Raw genomic sequence first — 22,448 nt, forward strand, 5'->3', positions numbered from 1 at the left:
ATACCAATAATAATAATAATAATAATAATAATAATAATAACATTGTTGTTTTCAAGGCGAGATCTTTGATGACCAGTGTGAAAACTCCTTGTGAGTCAATCATCATCATCATCATCATCATCATCATCATCATCATCATCATCATCATCATCGCCGTCGTAATTGTTATCATCATAACAATCATTATCGTCATCATCATTTATGTCATCGTCCATCATGATTATCATCGTCGTCGTCACCGTCATCGTCGTCGTCGTCGTCGTCATCATCATCATCATCATCATCATCATCATCATCGTAGTCGTAGTCGTAGTCGTCGTCGTCGTCATCATCATCATCATCATCGACAAGAACAACAACTGAGCAGCATCCTCAATGAGTGTAGAGATAAAAAGTGGCAGGACGAGGAGGCAAATGATGGGAGAAGGGTAAGATTAAAACCGAATCGCAAGCAGATGATGAACGCGTCGCTGGCAACAAATATGTCCGATTATGAGGTCGTGTCAACAAAGGTATAAAACACCGAAATAATGAAACATATCGTTTTTTTTTCGATAATCTAATTAAGCATTTGTTGTTGTTTTAAATCCGAGCCATATAGATTAGTGGCAAACGACGGCTGTTCGATGCGATCGTGGGAAAGTGTCACTTTGATCGAATCAAGGAAAGTTGACCTTTCCTTCACAGCGTCGGTCAACGGTCAGATGTTAAATTAACAACTCGTACTTTTTTTCTAAAACAAAAACAAAACAAAAACAAAAACAAAACAGATTGCTACTGATAAAACTCCGATTTATTCGTATACAGTAAAAACTACCCGTCTGTGGAATTCTCTTCAACTGGTCTGCTTCCCAGATGACTATAACATGGTCGTCTTTAAATCTAATGTCAACAAATTCTTAAATAATAAAACTAACCCTTATCCTCAAGTGGCCTTTGGGCCTTGATAAGTGGTAACTACCTTTTTAAAAAATCAATCTTCATTATTTATACTAGCAATAGAGGGAGGTAGTGCCTGTGAGGATGGTCTTGTCGTATCAGAACAAATATTATACTAACTCACTCATAAAAAGGGAGAAGCAACGCCTGGGAGGATTGTCTCATGATATCCAAACAAATAATTCACTATCGACGTCCACAAAAAAGAGAAGGTAAAAAGGTGATGGAGGATTGTATAATGGCCGTAGAACAGATACAACATTACGACCCCACCTTTTCCAAAGAAGGTAGCGAGGACTGTTAAGATGGAATCATGACAACAGAACAGGTACTACACTACCTTCCGAACTGTGTGGGTAATGCCCGGGATGGTTGTCTTATAACAACAATAGAAAAAATGTATTATATGGGAATATTATCTCAGGATAAAAGAACAAATACGACACTACCTTAACCCAACCCCTAATAAAAGTCAAGGTAATGCCTCGGAGAACTCGGATGCTGCACTATGCTCCCATCCTCTTCAAAAATATATATATATATATATATATATATATATATATATATATATATATATATATATATATATATATATATAAAGATAAATGCCTGGGGAGATTATATTACGACCACAGAACGGCGACTTAATGACTAACATCATGAATTTTGGAATATGTTTTTTTTGTCATTTCTTCACTATATTGCTCTGTAATTACATTGAGCTTCTTAAATAAGGATTGGCATATGTTATAAGAAAATATATTTCTACAGAAATATATATATCTAACCATTATATCTATATATATATCTATATCTATATATCTATATCTATCTATCTATCTATCTATATGTATATATATATATATATATATATATATATATATACACACATAACACACACATATCATATATATATATATATATATATATATTCAAATCCTGGCTTGAGGTAGTTGCCTGTCTAGCTGCACTGATGAGCTGTGAAACAGCGAAACAGTACTGTATGTAGATGACTATATATATATATATATATATATATATATATATATATATATATATATATATCAAGTCAATAAGAATGAAAAGTTTACCCGACAAAAGCAAGTGTAAACTTCAACCTAATATAAATATTAATATTTATATATTAATTTGGCTAGGAGCAAAGTGTAGTATCTGTTCTGATACTACGCTTTTTCTAACCTTTATCAGTGGAGGAGAAATTTTTATTTCTGTTCCTATCCAGAGTGCCCCTTTGTGGGGAGCTGGATTTTCCCCACATTTAAAACCGACCTTGTGTCTAACTCTACCCTCGTCGGGAGGCAATTAAATAAAAATATTTATATATTACTCCTAACCAAATAAAAAATCTCAATGCAAACACAATACGGAGTACAGAAATCAAGACTGCACATTAAAATTAACAAATAAATTTATTGTTCGACAGAATATTAATTTTTTTTTCAAGAAATCCTTATTCCGCGGAGTTTCAAAGATTGCTATTCTTCTCTTCAGAGAATAGAAGGATATTAGTAAATTATTATTATATCCGAGCTAAGAATTTGCTATTATAGCATTAAATGAAACAGCACTTTATGATGGTTAGTCATAAATAAGTGTTCATGAAAATAGGTAAAAAAAACTAAACAAAACAACAACAAAAAAAAAAACCCAGAGTTTATAAAGAGTGATTCGATTGTAAATCCAAGAAGTGAAGAATTATTTTTTTTAATTTTCTTCTCTTCTTGGATTTACCATGAAGTGAGTCTTTATAAACGCTGTACTCTCTGTACTTGACTCGTTTTTTCCGATTTTTTTCTCCCTATTTTTACATGTTTTAACCGACATGAACACATTTCTTTTGAATTTTATGACTAACCATAGAACAATAAAATTTTAATTTACAGTCTCCATTTCTTTTCCTTATATATAATTATTTATTATAATAATTATTAAATATCTACAGCCACATGTGTTTCACCCTTTTGTGACTCATCTGTGCAGGGTGTCACGATTAACACCAATCAATAGATTCGAACCCGGCCACAGAAGCCATTCATGGCTCCAATAGCAAGGACTTAATCCATTCGGCTACCGTTAACCGCTGTTGAATTTCAAACATTTATTTTTTAAATGCTTTTCTAACGTCTGTCAGAGTGATCTAATCATTATATGATGATCTGCGCATAAGAGCTAAATTGACCGACTTTATTTCAACTGAAAGTGCTCAACGATAAGAAACGAGTTTCTTAAAGAGGCTGACATAATTATTTGCTATAATAACTATCAAATACCTGCAGACACTAGTGTTTCATCCTTTCGGGAATCATCAGTGCAGGGTGTTACGATTAACACCAGTCGATTGATTCGAACCCGGCGACAGAAGCTATCTCTGGCTTCATTAGCAATATATATACATATATATATATATATATATATATATATATATATATATATATATATATATATATATAATTTAATTGTCCATTTCTGGTAGAAATAATAAACCGATAAATATTAATTGATTTAGAGCTATTACTAGAGCTTAAATTAATATATCCCACCATAAAGTATGGAGATTATGGTAGTTAAAACTCTGTAACTAAATATTTTGAGGTTTTGAAAGAATCGGAATCAGTAATTGTATTGGAATCGGTGATTTCGAACAGAATCTGTAATTGTAAAAATATTGGACTCGTCAAATCACTAACAGGTAAGAAACATTAACCCTTATCCTTGAGTGGCCTCCCGGCCTTGATAAGTGGTGACTTCCTTGTAAAAAAAAAATGATATATTTAAACATTTATAATTTTACAATTAAACTGAAAAACTACAACAGATCATCTAATCATTCCTAATTTAACTCAAGGCACGACGAAACCTGACAAAAAAAACGTGGCATGCTGGGGACTAACTAAGCCGGAACGACTGTCAGGAAACATGAACGTAAAGAGCAAAATAATCGTTAAATAAATTCAAGATTTAAAGGATTAAAATCTTCCCTTGCCTTAACTATCGGTATTTGCTTACGCATCATTAGGACCGTCGATCGCACCTGCCGTAGGATTAGAAAAAAAAAAAGAAAGAAAAAAAACCCATACTTGTTTGTATAAACGGGGCCGCAGCTAATTCCCCACTCCTAAGTCGTGAATCGAGGCTTTAAGAATCAAAACATGGCGTCCCCCATAATACGAGTTTTCCTTTCTTTCAAAGCATCTTTTTGACAAATCACCTGCCTTTGTCGGTGAGATCTTTTGGAATGTTTGTCCATAAACATTTTTTTAAAAGGTACATTTACCTATTTATCTAGTACAATAATAACACACACACACACACACACACACACACACACACACACACACACACACACACACACACACACACACACACACACACACACATATATATATATATTACCGGGGTAATATTATTACCCCTCTTCCTCCTATCTCTCTTACTAGTCTTCCGTAACCCCGTAGATATGTCCAGTCCACATCTCTGTCTTACACATAAGTATGTATATATAAATTCAACCATCTATGTTATCTCTCTCTCTCTCTCTCTCTCTCTCTCTCTCTCTCTCTCTCTCTATATATATATATATATATATATATATATATATATATATATATATATATATAGTAATGTGATTGATAAGCGAAAGTATTGGATGTTTTTTTTTTTTATATGTAAAAGACACCATAAATAAACCTAGCTATTTTTAAGTAAGGCAGATGTACTTAAAAATTGCTAGGTTTATTTATGGTGTCTTTTACATATATATAACAAAAGCATCCAATACTTTTGCTGATTAGGAGACTTTGTTTAAAAAAAACTATATGTCAAAATCATTGTCCGTGGCTTAATGTCTGTCGCAATAAAAACATCGTTTCCGAAACGATCGTACAAATTATTGCCTTTGTTATTGTTCCTTATTATGAAACAGATTTTTAATTTTTAATTTTTAATTTGAATTATAAATTACAAATCACCTTACTAAATATTAAAGTAGCTCTAGGATATTTGCCTATCGAGCTTATTATATATCTGAATTACAACGAGCACTGTTCTTTTCTTGTATTTTAATTAAATTATCACATTAAAATACACTCTGCTCTTTAGGCTACTGTTCTAACCCCCTTCAAATTATATATATATATATATATATATATATATATATATATATATATATATATATATATATATATTTATATTTATATATATTCAAGCACGTCTGATTGAACACGACAGTTATTCCTTCTTCCGATATTGTTTTTATATCTTTTCAATTCGCCGGGAGCAATTTATTTTTCAGTTTGCATCTGTATATAATGGCGCCCAAAAGTTGTCGTTCAGCCATATTCTACACAAGCGCTTTCTATCAGTACTTCCGATCGTCGTCAGGAGCGACTGTTGTTGTCGTTTTTTTCTTTGAGGCAAGGTGTATTTATAGTTAGTTTTTTTTTGTCTTTGGTTATAAAGGTGCGAATATTCCGGTCTCATATGCCCCAAAGATTTTCAATTGACTTGGTCATGGAATATTATTAATCCAATTTTAGCTCAACCAATGCCGTGTCACTCTATCAGAGTGACAAGGAGCGGCGTTTTCCATAAATAGTTCATTTTACCACGTGGGAATATTGGTAGGAGTCCTTCATGTAATATTGAAACATATTTAGCAAAATTGATGTTTCTTCGCACTCCACCAGGTCTGGCCCGACCATCACTCCAAATTGCACCTCATACTATAACTGAAAAACCACATGTTTCAGCGTTGGCTGCAGTTTTTTTTTTAAATCAAACTCTTGCTGATAGGGGCCTTCATCCCCATACACTTCCATTGTCCGGAAATAATGCAAATCGTGACTAATGAGAGCAAATTATGTTGGTCTAATTGGTCATAGATCTCTCCACCATCTCACAAGCCCAATCTTTCCTGCGTTTGATAATAACAGGAAGAGAAAAAGGTTTTCTTTCTCGCAGCTCTGCCAAAGTAGCCTAATTTGTGAAGATACCTGACAGCTGCAATTTCTTTTCACAAGATGCAAGGTTCTTTCAGAGTGCCCGTTGCGACTTGGACGGGGTTTTGCGCCCTATTTGTTCTCTCTTGCTAATTGTACGACTACCCTATTAACCGTAGAAAGAAGTATTGAAAAATTTCATGCTATTTTTAGTTGACTAAGAATATCTTCATGTTGACCCACGATTCGTCGTCGCATAAACTCTGATAGGTCTGATCCTTCTTTAGTTGTGGTATGCTTTAATGTTATGAGATGCAATTTTAATAGGATACTCTTAAGTTATTTCAGAAATATTCTTATCTATAAATATAAATAAGATATATTAATCTTAGAAAAATATTTATCTTAGGGTCTATTCTTTTCTGTCATGTCCGTATATGTGTTTACATATTTCTCTCTCTTTTTCTTTCGACCCCCCTCTCTCTCTCTCTCTCTGTATATATATATATATATATATATATATATATATATATATATATATATATATAGCCACCCACAGTCTCTGTCTGTCTGTCTGTCTGTCTGACTCTCTCTCTCTCTTTATATATATATATATATATATAGAGAGAGAGAGAGAGTCAGCAGACAGACAGACAGACAGACAGACAGACAGAGACTGTGGGTGACTGTATATATATATATATATATATATATATATAGAGAGAGAGAGAGAGAGAGAGAGAAAGAAAGAGAGAGAGAGAAAGAGAGAGAGAGAGAGACAGAGGATTGGGTTAGAAAGAAAAAGAGAGAAAAACATAAAAACCCATATACAGACACGACAGACTATACTGCTCCTTTATAATGGGTTGAGCATATTGGGAAGTGATATACAAATTACCATTAGCGTATGAAGCCATGTTATTTGTGTAAACAAGTTGAGCTTAAGTATTTGGACAAGGTCAAAACATTGTTAATTCACTACCCGCACAGTAGTAGTCGAATAGGTCAACGGTTAGAAGCTCTGACTGTCGTTTGGGCGATCGGGTTGCGATCCTAGCTTGAAGTAGTTGCTTGTCTAGTGGCACTGATATGCTGTGAAACAGCGAAGCAGTACTGTATGTGGCGACTATATATATATATATATATATATATATATATATATATATATATATATATATATATATATATATATATATATATGTATAAGGAATGAAAAAATGTACCAGCGGTGGTTGACGTTATGTTTAAAGAAAAAATAGAAAAAACCGAATGAAATTTAAAAAAAATCAACGTTTCGTCCTCGTCTCAGAGGACATCTTCAGGATAATTGAAATAAAAATGTGATAAAAGAAAAAGTCATAGATCGTGCGAAAAAAGACAGTTTTTTAAAATCCAACCCATGTCGGGAAAGGACGAAGGATGAATATATCACGCACACATATTCGTCCTTTCCCGACATGGGTTGGATTTTAAAAAACTGTCTTTTTTCGCACGATCTATGACTTTTTCTTTTATCACATTTTTATTTCAATTATCCTGAAGATGTCCTCTGAGACGAGGACGAAACGTTGATTTTTTTAAAAATTTCATTCGGTTTTTTCTATTTTTTCTTTAAACATATATATATATATATATATATATATATATATATATATATATATATATATATATATATATATATAAGCAGGCCGTTCGTAAAATACGTTTAAATATGATATTTTGATTAATTCATATTTATTATTATATTATATTGAATCCAATATATAATAATGACTTAAAAAGTAAAAAAAAAACAACAAAAAAAAACAAAACAAAACACTCGTGGGCCACCACCGAAAATCGAAACCAATACGTTTAGTTTACGATTTACGTTTTCCTTTGACGTTAATGACTGTACCATGAAGATATGTTTGCTACGAAGCTAAAAATTAAAACATGAACCAATAGCTATTACGTTACGCATGCATATTCTTTATGCCATCGTTCGTTCTTCACCTGGCAAATTCCATATTTTTTTTTTTATTTTCATACTTTTGCACTGATTCTCCCCGGCTAAAACCCAAATATAAAGTTTCGCATGGGTTCAAATACCCTATATATGAAGTTTCATGTCTGTAGACTAAAAACTGACAGAGGAGTTTGGTAGACAAAAGTTTTTAAACAAATATATATACGCATACATCAATATATATAGAAAGAGGCTTGTGCTGGCTATAACCTTTATAGGCAATATTATGCAAGTATAAATCATGTAGAATATATGCATGAATATAGTTACACGTATTAGTTAACTAAAGATGATAAGAAATCCGAAAAAAACTAATAGGGAATTAGTTAAAATAAATGTTTTAAAGAATGTGCAGATTAGTCGATTCCCCAACTCATATATAACAAAGTTGTATTTTCTTTTTAAGTAAATAGAAAAAAGGGGGTTTAATATGAATATCAATACACACATAGAAACAGAAAAAAATCATAGGAGCATAGATTATTGCTTTGTGGCATTATTATTATTATTATTATTATTATTATTATTATTAGTAGTAGTAGTAGTAGTAGTAGTAGTAGTATTGGTTTAATGGGATCGGTTTGGCTAATTGTAAATATTCATGTAATATGTGCATATACTTGCAGAAATGAAAAAAAAAATACACTGGTGGAGGGAGCAATCGATAAATGCGAGATTTATTGATAGTTTAAAATCAATAAATATTTATCATTTTATTTTTAGTACAATCTACAATATACCGATAACCCCATGAGTTCTAATTTTCCCGATCTCCGCTTCTGAATGAACGTCCCAACACTATTATCTATACAACGGTAACCATCTACCTACCTATCTATCTATCTATCTATCTATCTGTCTATTTATCTATCTATCTATCTATCTATCTATCTATCTATATATATATATATATATATATATATATATATATATATATATATATATACAGGGTGAACAGAAAGTCCTTGGACCATTTTTAGTTTTAAAATTAAATATTGTTAAAATCACTTTTTCTCTTTTCGAATAAAGTAAGCATTTAGTCTAACTATTGATCTAATTATTTTCAACAAAAATATTAAAATAATTTTGTTTTAACTTTCAGAAAAATGAGCAAACAAGAGGCCATAATTCAGCTTCATTGCGCGGGAAGGACAAACTCAGAGGTTATTAAGCTCTTGAAAGTGGCTAAATCCACCGTGTACGATGTTGTGAACAGATTTAAGGAACTTGGTACATCTGAAGACCGTCCTAGGAGTGGAAAACCTCGCACTGCTCGAACAAAGAAGGTGATTAAAGCTGTCCGAGAGAGGGTAAGGAGGAACCCGAAGAGATCTGCAAGACAAATGACTAAAGAAATGAATGTGAGCGTGACCTCGATGAGAACCATCGTAAAAAACGATCTCCAGTTGTCCCCCTACAAGATGAGAAAGAGACAGTACCTCACACCTGCCCAAAAGCACAAGAGACTTGAAAGAGCAAAGCTTCTTCTTGGAGACCTGAAGGCTGGCACGGCAGAGCGGAGATGGTTTTTTTCTGATGAAAAACTCTTCACAATTGAAGCGACTATTAACAATCAGAACGACAGAGTTACGCAAAATCTGCAGCAGACATTGATGACTCCGTGAGAATAGTTTTCCGCCGACAAAAGCCGTCTTCCCTCATGGTGTGGGCTGCAGTCTCCAAATCTTGGAAGTCGCCTCTGATTTTCGTGGAGCAGGGTTTAAGATCAACACAGATCGCTACATTAACGATATTTTGGTTCCAGCATTTAAAGAGATGAAGAAACACTTCAAAGATCAGCCTTTCACCTTCCAACAAGATGGAGCATCATCCCACACCTCCAGAAAAACTCAGGACTGGTGCCAACGTCATTTTCCAAGATTCTGGAGTAAGGAGATGTGGTTTCCTGCATCGCCTGATTTGAATCCCATGGATTTTTCGGTGTGGTCTTTGTTGGAGGCAAAGGTCTGTTCTGTTGCTCATCCAAGTGTTGATGCTTCGAAGACATCTCTTCTGAGTGAATGGGCTAAAATATCCCAGGAAACGCTGCGTGCCTCGGTTGGTAACTTCAGACAGAGAATTGAACGTCTAATCGAAAGGAAGGGACATCACATTGAAAATAAATAATTTGAATTTATTCTTGGTTTCCTAACTTATAATTTTCATTCATGTCTGTCTGTCTTTCTGTCCATCTATCTATTTAACTATCTGTCTGTCTGTCTATCTGTCTGTCAATCTATCTGTCTGTCCATCCATCCATCTATCTATCTAGCTAGCTGATGGAGACAGACTGATAGCTAGCTAGCTATCAGTCTGTCTCTCTTCCTATCTATCTATCATCTATCTATCTGTCTGTCTATCTATCTATCTATCTGCATCTATCTGTTTTTATGTCTATCTATCTACCTATCTGTCTGTCTGTCTGTCTGTCTATGTCTTTATCTACATATATGTCTGTCTATCTCTCTGTCTCTCTGTCTATCTATCTATCTATCTATTTATCACAGTCCTAATTATTTACTATCAAGACCTTTCATCCCTTAAGCACATGCTTTGTTTCGTTAAGCCCTCTTTTAACGAATCACCTGCCTTTGTCGGCGAAATCTTTCAAAATATATGTGCGTATTCATTTTCAAAAAGGTGTTTTTACGTATTTACCTATTGTAATGATTGCTGTTAATCTTTTTTTATATACAAGAGACTGAATTTCTGCTGGTTGTGGTGGTGGTGGTGCGGGGCAATTCATTTTATCTCTTCAGTTCATTTGAATATATGTAAAATTTCTTTTCGGTTGACACCGTGGCGTATGTGGCGTGTGCGATAAACATAAAGCATCTCCTAATACTTTTTTTCGAAAGTGGAATAAGTGTTCTCTTTCTACACACTCACACACACCACACAGACAGACATGCATATATATATATATATATATATATATATATATATATATATATATATATATATATACTAGCGAGGGGTACCCGGCGTTGCCCGGGTGTTTGTAGGTGTGTGTGGGGGGGGGGGGTAAAAAAAAGTAAGTATGAGGATCGAACCCGAACCATTGAGGCAAAGTTGTAAATTAAAGTGTGAAAAAAAAAGTGCGACGTTAACGATTGCCCCACCGCGAGATGCTAGCGGAAACACGTTAATTACTTGGATTTAGCAGGTGCCCGTTTTAATGAGTTAATGAGGTCAAGTTTGACTGCGGGATAGTATTCATTTACTGCTTACCCCCCCCCCCAAATGTTATAGGAAAAAGACTAACCCACATGCGGCGAGCGACAAATATTGAATATTTATCTTCCCGAAATCGACCAAATTAAATAGACAGGCGAGCTTCGTTGTTAACTGTGAGATATTACGATTTATATGTGATATAAAAAGTTTTAAAATGTGGTGAAGCGAGCGACCGCTTCTCTGAAAGAAGCCTTTGTAGACACACAGAAAAAGCGAACACACATACATACATACATTTTCGCTTTTATATTTATAGATATAAGTGAACGTGTCTGTGTGTATCTGTGTACATTTCCCTACGCAATAACTCTGCCAATTTTATGGAACAGACTCGAAATTTTATATACAGGGTACTGAGGTTTGTGGAAATCTTTGTGATCTGTTTTCGACCAGAAAGTTGGCCGTTAAATGGTCAAAGTTCAACGATTTGCCTTTTAAGAACGCTACAAAATTCCTCCGACAATTTTGGGTCAATACACTTGAAATATTAGATACAGGTTCCTTGGACATGGATCTAGCTTAATAATTTGGTTTGAGCCCAAAGCAATACATGTTAAGGGGTCATAATAGGGGCCAAATAAAAAAAAAGATTTACCGCTTTTTTTTTTTTGCTCAACATACACCTACTAACACCAGGGCTGAAATGCTAGTATATATATATATATATATATATATATATATATATATATATATATATATATATATATATATATATATATAAATATATATATATATATATATATATATATATATACTCGAGTTATTTATTCAAACGTAATGGACTAGTGAATTCAACGAGGTTGTTAGATAGTGCTTAATAAAAAGAGCTGATAATACTTGTTTATTGTTATATAAACATGCTCACATCCCGCTGCTACAAATAGCCACTTGTTTCAATCAAACAACAGATATCATCAGGCAGCGACTTGACTATTCAAATGTTCAATGAATAAGCTATAAATTATTCATTGAACATTTGAATAGTCAAGTCGCTGCCTGATGATATCTGTTGTTTGATTGAAACAAGTGGCTGTTTGTAGCAGCGGGACGTGAGCATGTTTATATAACAATAAACAAGTATATATATATATATATATATATATATATATATATATATATATATATATGAAAGTGAAATTATCTGTCTTTGAGTACATTTCCCTACCAAACTACTCTCTCAATTTTCAGTTTACAGTTTCGAGGTTTGACGTAAGGGATAGGGAGATTTGGGAAAGTCTTTTTAATCGGTTCTCGGCCAGAAATCTGTCAAGGGGTTAAAATTCAACGACTTGACCTTTGATATATATATATATATATATATATATATATATACTAAGTCGTAGAATTTTCCTATCTAGTATTTGACGGCGCATTAATTTACTGGGAGAGATGCACCTCTAGTCTTCGTTAATGCATGCATCTAGGAGAAGGTAACTCTGATGTAAAAGCTCTGTCTTGTTGCGGATGGGATGATTCCAAAAAATTTTTCCGATTCTTTATAAATCTCCCATGTTTAACAATAAAATGGTTACTTTATCCTGATTACCGTAAAAACACATGTTAAATGTGTATGTATTTTTACATACGTGAAAACACACTTGTGTTGTGAGCTGATTTTAGATTTGAAGATAGATTTTAATTTTACTGGACATTTACACCAATAAAACATTTTATTGTATTATTACTATCAGTCGTGGACGAATTTTTAAAAACAAAATCAAGTAAAAAAATAATTAAAGGAATCGTTTTGGGAATCGGAAAAAAGGCACACATTTTTCCAATTACTCTATAACATGATCGTTTTCAAGTTCAACGTAAACAGGTTCTTGAAGGACCGTCCTCCAAAATAAATTAATTTATCAAATTTTTATTACGATACCCATTAACCCATACCTTTGAGTGGACTTCAGGCTTTGATAATCGATGACTATATAATGAAACCCGATAGAGTGGCCTCAAATCGCGAGATTCTCGCATCGTTTCCTGCATTTATATCGTGTGCTATGGATATAAATTTTCGTATTATTTACTGGCATGTCTAAGGTACATTTTCATATTACTTAAATATGCTGTTTTAAAATTTAATAGGCCTGGATAATCGGTGACTATATGTAATTCTGTGCCCTTTGACGGTGATCATAGCGTAGTATCTGTATTAACTGTGGCAGGCAGGGCCAAGGGTAAAAACATTATTATTATTATTATTATTATTATTATTATTATTATTATTATTATTATTATTATTAACTGATTTGAGTGACGGCGGTCGCTGGATCGATTATTATGATTAGAAAAATAAACAATCAGATTGGGAAAAAGTGATTGGCAGGAAATAATAATATCGCTATAAAGGAATGTGAAAAAAGAAAATAGATGTAAACATGATTTTTGGTTTGCATAAACAAATAACTAGATTGAGGTTACATCAGCTGTTGGTCTGAGACACGTAATGGGATGCAGATTTGGGAGAGATTCTAGTCAATCGTTAGCTGGACATCAGAGAGAACGGACAACGCAAAGGGGGAGTTGGTCATGACGCAAGGAGTGGCGATTTCTCAGGAAGCCAAGATGTAAAGACGTTGTAATCTTTGAATAGTTCAGTTGAAATCATGAAAATAAATGTTTGTAAATAATTCAGGTATGTTTTGTGTTATTTACATCTGTTAAAAAGAACAGTTTGTCTACAACTCTTTTGATACGTCCACGTCAATCGTTTCCTGTTAGAACTGTTGCATAAATGTTAAAATATACACACTAGACGATCAACTAAATGATACGACGTATATGCATACACGCATTTACACATACATGAATATACAGATAAAATATAATCCCCACTATTCAACATGTCCGTCGTTATGGAACATATACATATACACAACGTAACATAAATGATGAAACCCGAATTTTTTTCCACATTAAAAACTGACCATGTGTCTAACTCTGCCGTCGTGGGGCGACAAGTGAATATGTACAGGATCGTACAGAGATCGAACATGAGACTTCGAGTCGTCATATTGCACCAGTAACCATTTTATCATCGTTCGTTCTAACTCTTAGTCGAGATTACGTAATACTCTGGGTGTTTTTATTTAACAGACTAGCAAGCTTTCCGGCAATGCACGGTCGTAAAATACACTTAAATATGATATTGTAATTAATGCAGATTTCGTATTCATTATTATATTTCTGGCCCAATATATAATAATAATTTAAAAAGTTTAAAAAATAACTCGTGCGCCACAACCGGGATTCGAAACCAAAACGTTTAGCTTAGAATTTACGTTTTCCTTTTACTTTAATGCCTGCATTTTTGCGTCAAGGCTAAACATTAAAAAATTAACCAATAACTAAATCGTTACGCATGCATATTCGTAATGCCGTCGTTCGACATCACCTAGCTAATTCTATTTCTTTAATTTTCACACTTTTGCACCGGGGTTTCCCGGCTAAACCCCAAATATAACCTTTTACATGGCGTCGAATACCGTATATATTAAGTTTCATGTCTGTAGACCAAAAACTGACAGAGGAGTTTTGTAGGCAAAATTTTAAAAACAAATATATATATACACATACATAAATGTATATATAGAAAGAGGTTGTGTTTACTATAACTTTTTACGCAAATATTACGCAAGTATAAATCATGTAGAATATCTGCATGCATATAATTACACGTAATAGTTAAGTAAAGATGATCATCCTATAAGAAAACTGAAAAAACAAATAGGGAATTAATTAACGTTAATGTTTAAAAAAATATGCAAATTAGCTAGATCTTTTGCAGATAAATGCAATTCCACAAATCATATATAACAAAGTTGTATTTTCTTCTCTCTTTTTTTCTTTTTTTTCTGTTGTTCTTGGCCTTCGGGCCGGGATCAAAGTGTAAATGAATTATTGTACCATTTTTATTGTTATCTTTTTTTGTTTTTACGCGTCAATAAAAAATGTTTTAAAAATTGGGAGTTCAGTAGGATGTCCCCCAGTATGAAAGGGCGAATGTGGTATTATGGTGAAAGATACTAGCTGGGAGAAACTTTTGATTTTGTTTAGTTCTGGAGTGACAAGGATGAGCAACGACACCCACAATCCCCCCCCTTTTGAGTTGGCCATGTGCCTAAGTTTTTTGTTCATTGTTGATTTTCAATGTACTTTTAACATGAATAAAGGATTTAATATTTCAAAGTGTAGTATCTGTTCCGGCAGATACTGCAAGCAAAGACCATATGTGGGGGAAACCCTACATATAAGACCTTGGTCAATGTATGGTCAACCCTTCATACCAATTGTCACTATCCAGCTCCCCTACTCCCCGGGGAGTTGGTCCCCATTTCCCCTTCATTCCTCACATTAAAAATCGGCCTTGTGCCTAATTTGCTCGGTGGGGGATCAAATAAACACCCTGTTGTTCTTGGGCTTCGGCCCCCCCCTACCCTCGACACAAATGAATTATTGTATTACCGTTATTGTTATCTTTTTTGTTTTTTCTGCGCCAATAAAAAATGTTTTAAAAATTGGGCGCTAAGTAGGACGTCCCAAAGTACGAAACGGTGAATGCGGTATTATGGCGGAAGAAGTTTCTAGCTAAGAGAAACTTTTGTTTAGTTTTAGAATGACAAGGATGACCAACGACCCCCTTTTTCCCCCTTTTGAGTTGGCCTTGTGCCTAAGATTTTTTTTCGTGTTTATTTTTGCCTGAATAAAGGATTTAATATCTCAAAGTGTAGTATCAGTTCCGATGCTACACTTAAGTTAATTTGTCCTTGGTCAGTGGAGGGGAGACCCTCTATACTGAGACGATTATTATTTTTGGTCCCTACCAGAGTACCATTTTTGCCCTTCTTTTGCGGAGCTGATTTCCCCCCACATTAAAAACGACCTTGTGTCACATTTTGCTTTCGTGGGGAAGCAAATAAATGCGAATAGAAAAAAAGGGGTTTTAATGTGATTATCAAGACACGCACAAAAAACCCAACAAATTTATAGGATTATAGATAATGAGAATGCTAGTATTTCTGCCCTCAAAGTGTGATAAATCATACACTTGAGAACTTATGAATTGTTGTTGTTGTTGTTCTTCTTCTTCTTCTCCTTCTTCTTCTTCTTCTTCTTCTTCTTCTTCTTCTTCTTCTTCTTACGTCATATATGCCCGCAGAATCAGATGAGTATTTTCCATCGTTTTCCTTAAAGTTGTTCTGGCAAAATTCCAGTAAAAACAAGGGCAAATCAACCCGTTTCCTCTCCTTCAATCAAAATGGCTTCCTTCCTACGTTTTCGAAAGAAAAAAAAAGGGTTTTTTGTTTGTTTTTTAAACTAACGCATTTCAGGTGAAACAAAAAAGGTGTTCGTTTTCGAAAGAACAAAGCAAACAAAAACGGATGTTTTTTTTAAACCAACGCATTTCAGGTGAAAACATTATTACTAGGTCTATAAAAACAGCATATTCTTTTCATTGTTTTGACTCTCGAGTATATATCCAACACAGTTAATCAACCAAGAAGCACATCACTCTATATAAAAAACATATAAGATATCAACGGATACGCACCCGAGAATCAAAAAAATGAAAAGGATATGCTGTTGTCCTAGCTGTAATTATTACGCATTACGTGTCACGGCAAAATTTGTATAAATAAAAAAAAAAATGACCGAGTAAAAAATTAATTATAAATAAAGGTAGAATTCGTCGAATTACCGAATTTTATCGTTTTTACGTGAAAAAGTTGTGCGACCAAGTGTGTATAACAAACAGGGGAGATAGCCCTTTACTTAAATTGACTTAAATTGAATCAAATCAAGAGTCCACCATTTTTAAACCGAACGAAATTGTGGATGAATTCTTGAGAACAAAATACATCTAGCACATTTCTTGGATTATTTTTCGTAATTTTTGGAATTTATACTAATTTCGCCATTACACATGTGTACATAATAATGTTTGCATCTGAAATGCCTTGGCTTAAAAGATCAACAATACAAACAAGTACCCAACAAAGAATATAATGATAAAACATAAACAGCTACCGCATGAACCATTTAACAGATATTATCAGCATTTTTTGATAAAATGTATTTGCTTTTTGCATCCGTTTAATTTGTGTATTTGCAACATAGCGCGGACGGCTGCATGCAAATACTGAGCCGTGAGCGAAATGACGTCACTGTAAGGAAAAGAGAGCCGATCACTTTAGAGATGTGAATAACGGCCAAGAACACGTTCTGGGAAGACGATCATGCGAGGAGTCTCACAGCGGTAACGCAAGAATAACGAAAAAAAAGCAAGTTGAAGTTCTTTCCTATTATTTGACTACTTTGCGACTGAGGCTACAACGTGTTGGGTAACAATGAGTAGTGACTCTTTTTGGTTTTATGCTTCATTTCATGTTAACATTGGACCTAAACAGCTGTACGCAAATTGTTGTACATTTTCTAGAATGAGCAACAATACAGGAATCTGATCGTTGTAAAGTGGTGTCTTTAAGAAATATTTATAGCTCTCGTATTGAAAAAAAAACGTCGCAGCCCACAAGAGCCATGACAGTCAACGAACCGGAAGTCCAAGCCTCGAGTTTCCCGCTCATCAGTTAGACATCTCCGAACTCAGAATTATATATATATATATATATATATATATATATATATATATATATATATATATATATATATAATTATTTACTATAATAACTATTAAATACCTAAAGACACTATAGTTTCATCCTTTCAGGAATCATCAGTGCAGGGTGTCACGATTAATATCAGTCGAAAGATTCGAACCCGGCGACAGAAGCCATCTCTGGCTTCATTATCAAGGACCTAATCCATTCTGCTACCGTTAACCGCGAGAAATACTGTTGAAATCTTAAAATTTATTTTTTAAGTGTTTTTTAACGTCTGTCAGAGTGATTTAATCAGTATATGATGATCTGCCCATAGGAGCTTAATTGACCAACTTAATTCCACTGAAAGTGCTCAATGATAAGAAACGAGTTTCTTAAAGGGGCTGACATAATTTTATACTATAATAATAATAAATACCTACAGACATTTGTGTTTCATCCTTTCGGGAATCATATATATATATATATATATATATATATATATATATATATATATATATATATATATATACACACATAGTAAAATTCCTTTAATTTGAACTTTCTCTAAAGTTGAACTTCCTCTTATATGGACTGCCTCTTATTTGGACTTCTTCTAAACCTGGACTTTCTCTAAACTTGAACTGTATCGTCATTGAAACTGTATTAGCATATTTGATATGGAGTTGCAATAAAACTGTTTACATGGTTTATGCAATGTTGATATTGGTACTATGTAATTAATGTAGATTAGCTATTGATAATTAATTTACACTAACTGTAACTTTTTTTTCATATTGCTATATTTAAAATAGTGTAAAACAACCTATCACAATGGCTTGCAACTCTAAAAGAAAACAAGTGACACTGACTTTACTCCAAAAACGTCAGATTATAGAAAAATTAGATGTTGGAGTTGAAAATGGCGTTATATTGAGAGATTATAAGATTGGAAGAAGTACACTGTTTTACATCAAAAAGAAAAAGGAGGAAATATGTAAAGCTGCTCCTTTCTCTCCAAATAAAATACATGTCAAAACAAGGACCAACGCAAGTTGAATTCGATCGAATGTTGCATGAGTGGTTTGTAGCAAAACGGAATGAAGGTGTAGCAATATCTGGGCCCATGTTAATTGCTAAAGCAAAATCTCTTAAGGAAGAGTTGAATATCGCAGAAGATATGAAATTCAGTGAAGGCTGGCTTAGGAGCTTTAAGAGTAGGCATCGTATAAGACAATTAACAATGTCAGGCGAACAACGGTCTGCTGATACACACTCAGCATCAAATTATTGTGACAAATTCAAGGCGATAATTGCCGATTATGGTTTAACACCAGAGGATGTTTACAACGCTGATGAAAGTGGCGTAAATTGGAAGTGCTTACCTACAAAAACATTAACCGGATCCGAGGAGCAGAAAATAAAAGGATCCAAATTAAATAAAGAAAGGCTGACAGTGATGGTATGCGCTAATGCTTCTGGAACTCATAAACTTAAGCTTATTGTCATCGGCAAATCCAAATTTCCCTGAGCATTGAAAGGAATTTCGCCTTGCCAGTATCCTATTATGCTCCACGAAATGGATGGATGAATCAACAGCTGTTTAAAAAATGTTTTTGCAAGAATTTTGCCATTTTTCCAGAGGCGCTTTCTTGAATTAGGTATACCTGATTCAAAGTGCTTGCTTCTGTTGGACAATTGTAGAGCACATCCTCCTGAGTCAGAACTAGTGTCATCTTGCGGGAATATTTGCGTGTGCTACTTACCACCTAATGTGACTTCTCTCATCCAACCTATGGATCAAGGGATTATTTGAAACTTAAAATGTTTCTACAGAAATGATTTCATGATGAATATGATAAATAGTACCGTGAGTATAAGCGATTTTCAGCGCCATTTTACCATCAAAGATGCCATATTTTCTCTCGCAAGTGCATGGAATCAAGTTCGAGCAAGCACATTAACAAAAGCATGGGGTAAATTATGCCTGTGGCAATGGTTTCTGAACTGAAAGAATCAGAGAATACATCTAGTCTAGAGAAAATTATTGAAACCAAACGCTGTTCTTAAATCATGCAAATGATGTTGAAATGTGGGTGCAACAAGATGAGGAAACTACTGATCAATATCCTGAAGGCAGTAATAGTGATGAAAATAGCAACAGCTCCCATTCTCTTGACCCTAATGTAAATAACCAAGAACACTCTGATGAAGCAATATCATGGGATGATGCAGAAAAGTCTATGGAGACGGTTATAAAATTTCTAGAAAAAAGTCCTTACTTTAGTGACAATTATGTTTTGCAAGAAATGTCTCTCCGAAGAGATATAATCATAAAGAAGCTACAGAACTAAGAAATTGTAGATTTCTGTGATCACTTACAGAATACAATGGCAGCGCTGAGAGCTCAATCGATGAAAATAGAAACTGCAATGAGACTCATTCAATGAACAACTAAAAAAAAACTGCTGTAGATGATAACTTAGGTAATAAATACCTAACAAGTAAGAGTAGATTTAATTTATTTTCAACGTTTTTGTTCCTGGTAATAATATTTAACAATTCTTACTTGCGATATATCGTAAACTCAACTTGATATATACTTGAAGTATCATATAGCAATGAATTTCATTTACTATTTCTTAATTGTTAGAAAATTAAAGTTAACTGCAGCACATTTTTTTTATCCCGAAACTTGAACAGCATCCTCTAATTTGAACGAAGCGGATGTTCAAATTATAGGAGTTATACTATATATATATATATATATATATATATATATATATATATATATATATATATATATATATATATATATATATATATATATATATATATACCAGCAAAATTACCCGTCGTTGATTGGGTTTAAAAACCGCCTACTGAAAATGGACTCTGATTTATGAAAGTATGATAGCTTATGAAAAGGAAGGGTTGTAAAGAGATAGCTTCGAATTTGGAGATATGAAAATAAAAGGAAAATATGATGAAAGTAAAAATAAAATAGATAAACCTCATAATTTATTATACCATACCTTTTCACACTGAAACACTTATCACAATATTCTGTGGATCTATATTAAAAAACCTCGTTAAACTTTGTGACATATTTCTATTCTATGGAGGTCAGGCGCGAACGAACACCCCATAATTTTATTATACCATATTTCTTCAAACTGAAGCATAATTATCAAAGTATACTTACGCAGATAGATATGAAAACTCTCTATAAAAGTTTGTGCCTATTTCCATTCTATGGAGGCCAGTCGCAAACGCAGAACCCACAATTTTATTATACCATCCCTATTTAAGTTAAAACATACTTATCAAAGTATTCTTATGTACATCTATATTAAAAACACTTGTTAACGTTTTTTTTTTTAATTTTAAAATTTTTTATTCCATACTTTGTGGACCAGGCGCGAACGCAGACCCCACAGATTTAATGAACTACCGTTCTGCCAGATCAAACCTACCCATTCCTGTGTTTCGATACATCTTCTATCATTATATGTAAGCAGTTTTTTAAAATAGTCAAGTATATAGGAGCCTATTCGTGACCACACATATACACACACATTCAGCTTTATATTACACACACACACACACACACACACACACACACACACACACACACACACACACACACATATATATATATATATATATATATATATATATATATATTAGTGATGAGAGGATTCCAATATTTTCCCGATTTCGATACATTTACTGATTCCGATTCCGATTCCGATTCCGATTCTTTATAAACTTAATATTTAACAATAGTTGTTTTTGTTATGTTGGATTACTATAAATAAAAAAACAAAAAAAAAAAACAAACAAACAAAAAACACGTTAAATATGCAGCTGTTACTTAAGCGTAAAAATACACTTTAAAATAACCCTAAAATTTCCGATTAATCGTCCCAATATTAATATATATATATATATATATATATCTGTAGTCATCGACATACAGTCAGTCCTGTTTCATTGTATCGCAACTCATCACTGCCGCTAGACTAACACCTCGCCTAAGTCGAGGATTGAACCTAGAACCATCGCGTTTACGGTCAGCAGTTTTACCGATCGACCCACGGGAGTTTCGCCCGTAAATTATCTCGCCAAATGTCTATTTAAAGAAACATTTGTCCACCACTTCTACAGTGCTCTAACCGCTTGTTTATAAACAAAGAGAGAGCGTCGCATTTTTCAGCCAATAAAGTAGCGGGTGAGATTACTTACGACAGTGCTCTACCCAAAGAGGGGGGGCGTGTGTGAGTGTGTGTGCAAATGTAAGTATATATATAATGTGTGTGTGTGTGCATATGTAAGTAGTATACATATATATATATATATATATATATATATATATACTTTTAATCTGTCTTTACATAAGCAGTACTGTGTTGCTACACAGTCATGAACATGTTTCGGTCTTCTAATGTTTATTAAGTAGATACCTCTTCAGACAACAACGCTTATATTTAAAAGCGGAATTCTTATATATATATATATATATATATATATATATATATATATATATATATATATATATATATATATATATATATATATATATATATACGTACAGATGAATCAGTCGGTTGTAGGTGTGGTGTAGTGCTTATAATAGTAAAATAGTATCTCTTTCAGGTTTTATCTATTCTGGTCAGATAAGACATTCCTTCGGCGGCGAAG

Source organism: Euprymna scolopes, chromosome 31 (assembly GCF_053919585.1).
Source record: "Euprymna scolopes isolate OS-2025 chromosome 31, ASM5391958v1, whole genome shotgun sequence".
NCBI lineage: Eukaryota > Metazoa > Mollusca > Cephalopoda > Sepiida > Sepiolidae > Euprymna > Euprymna scolopes.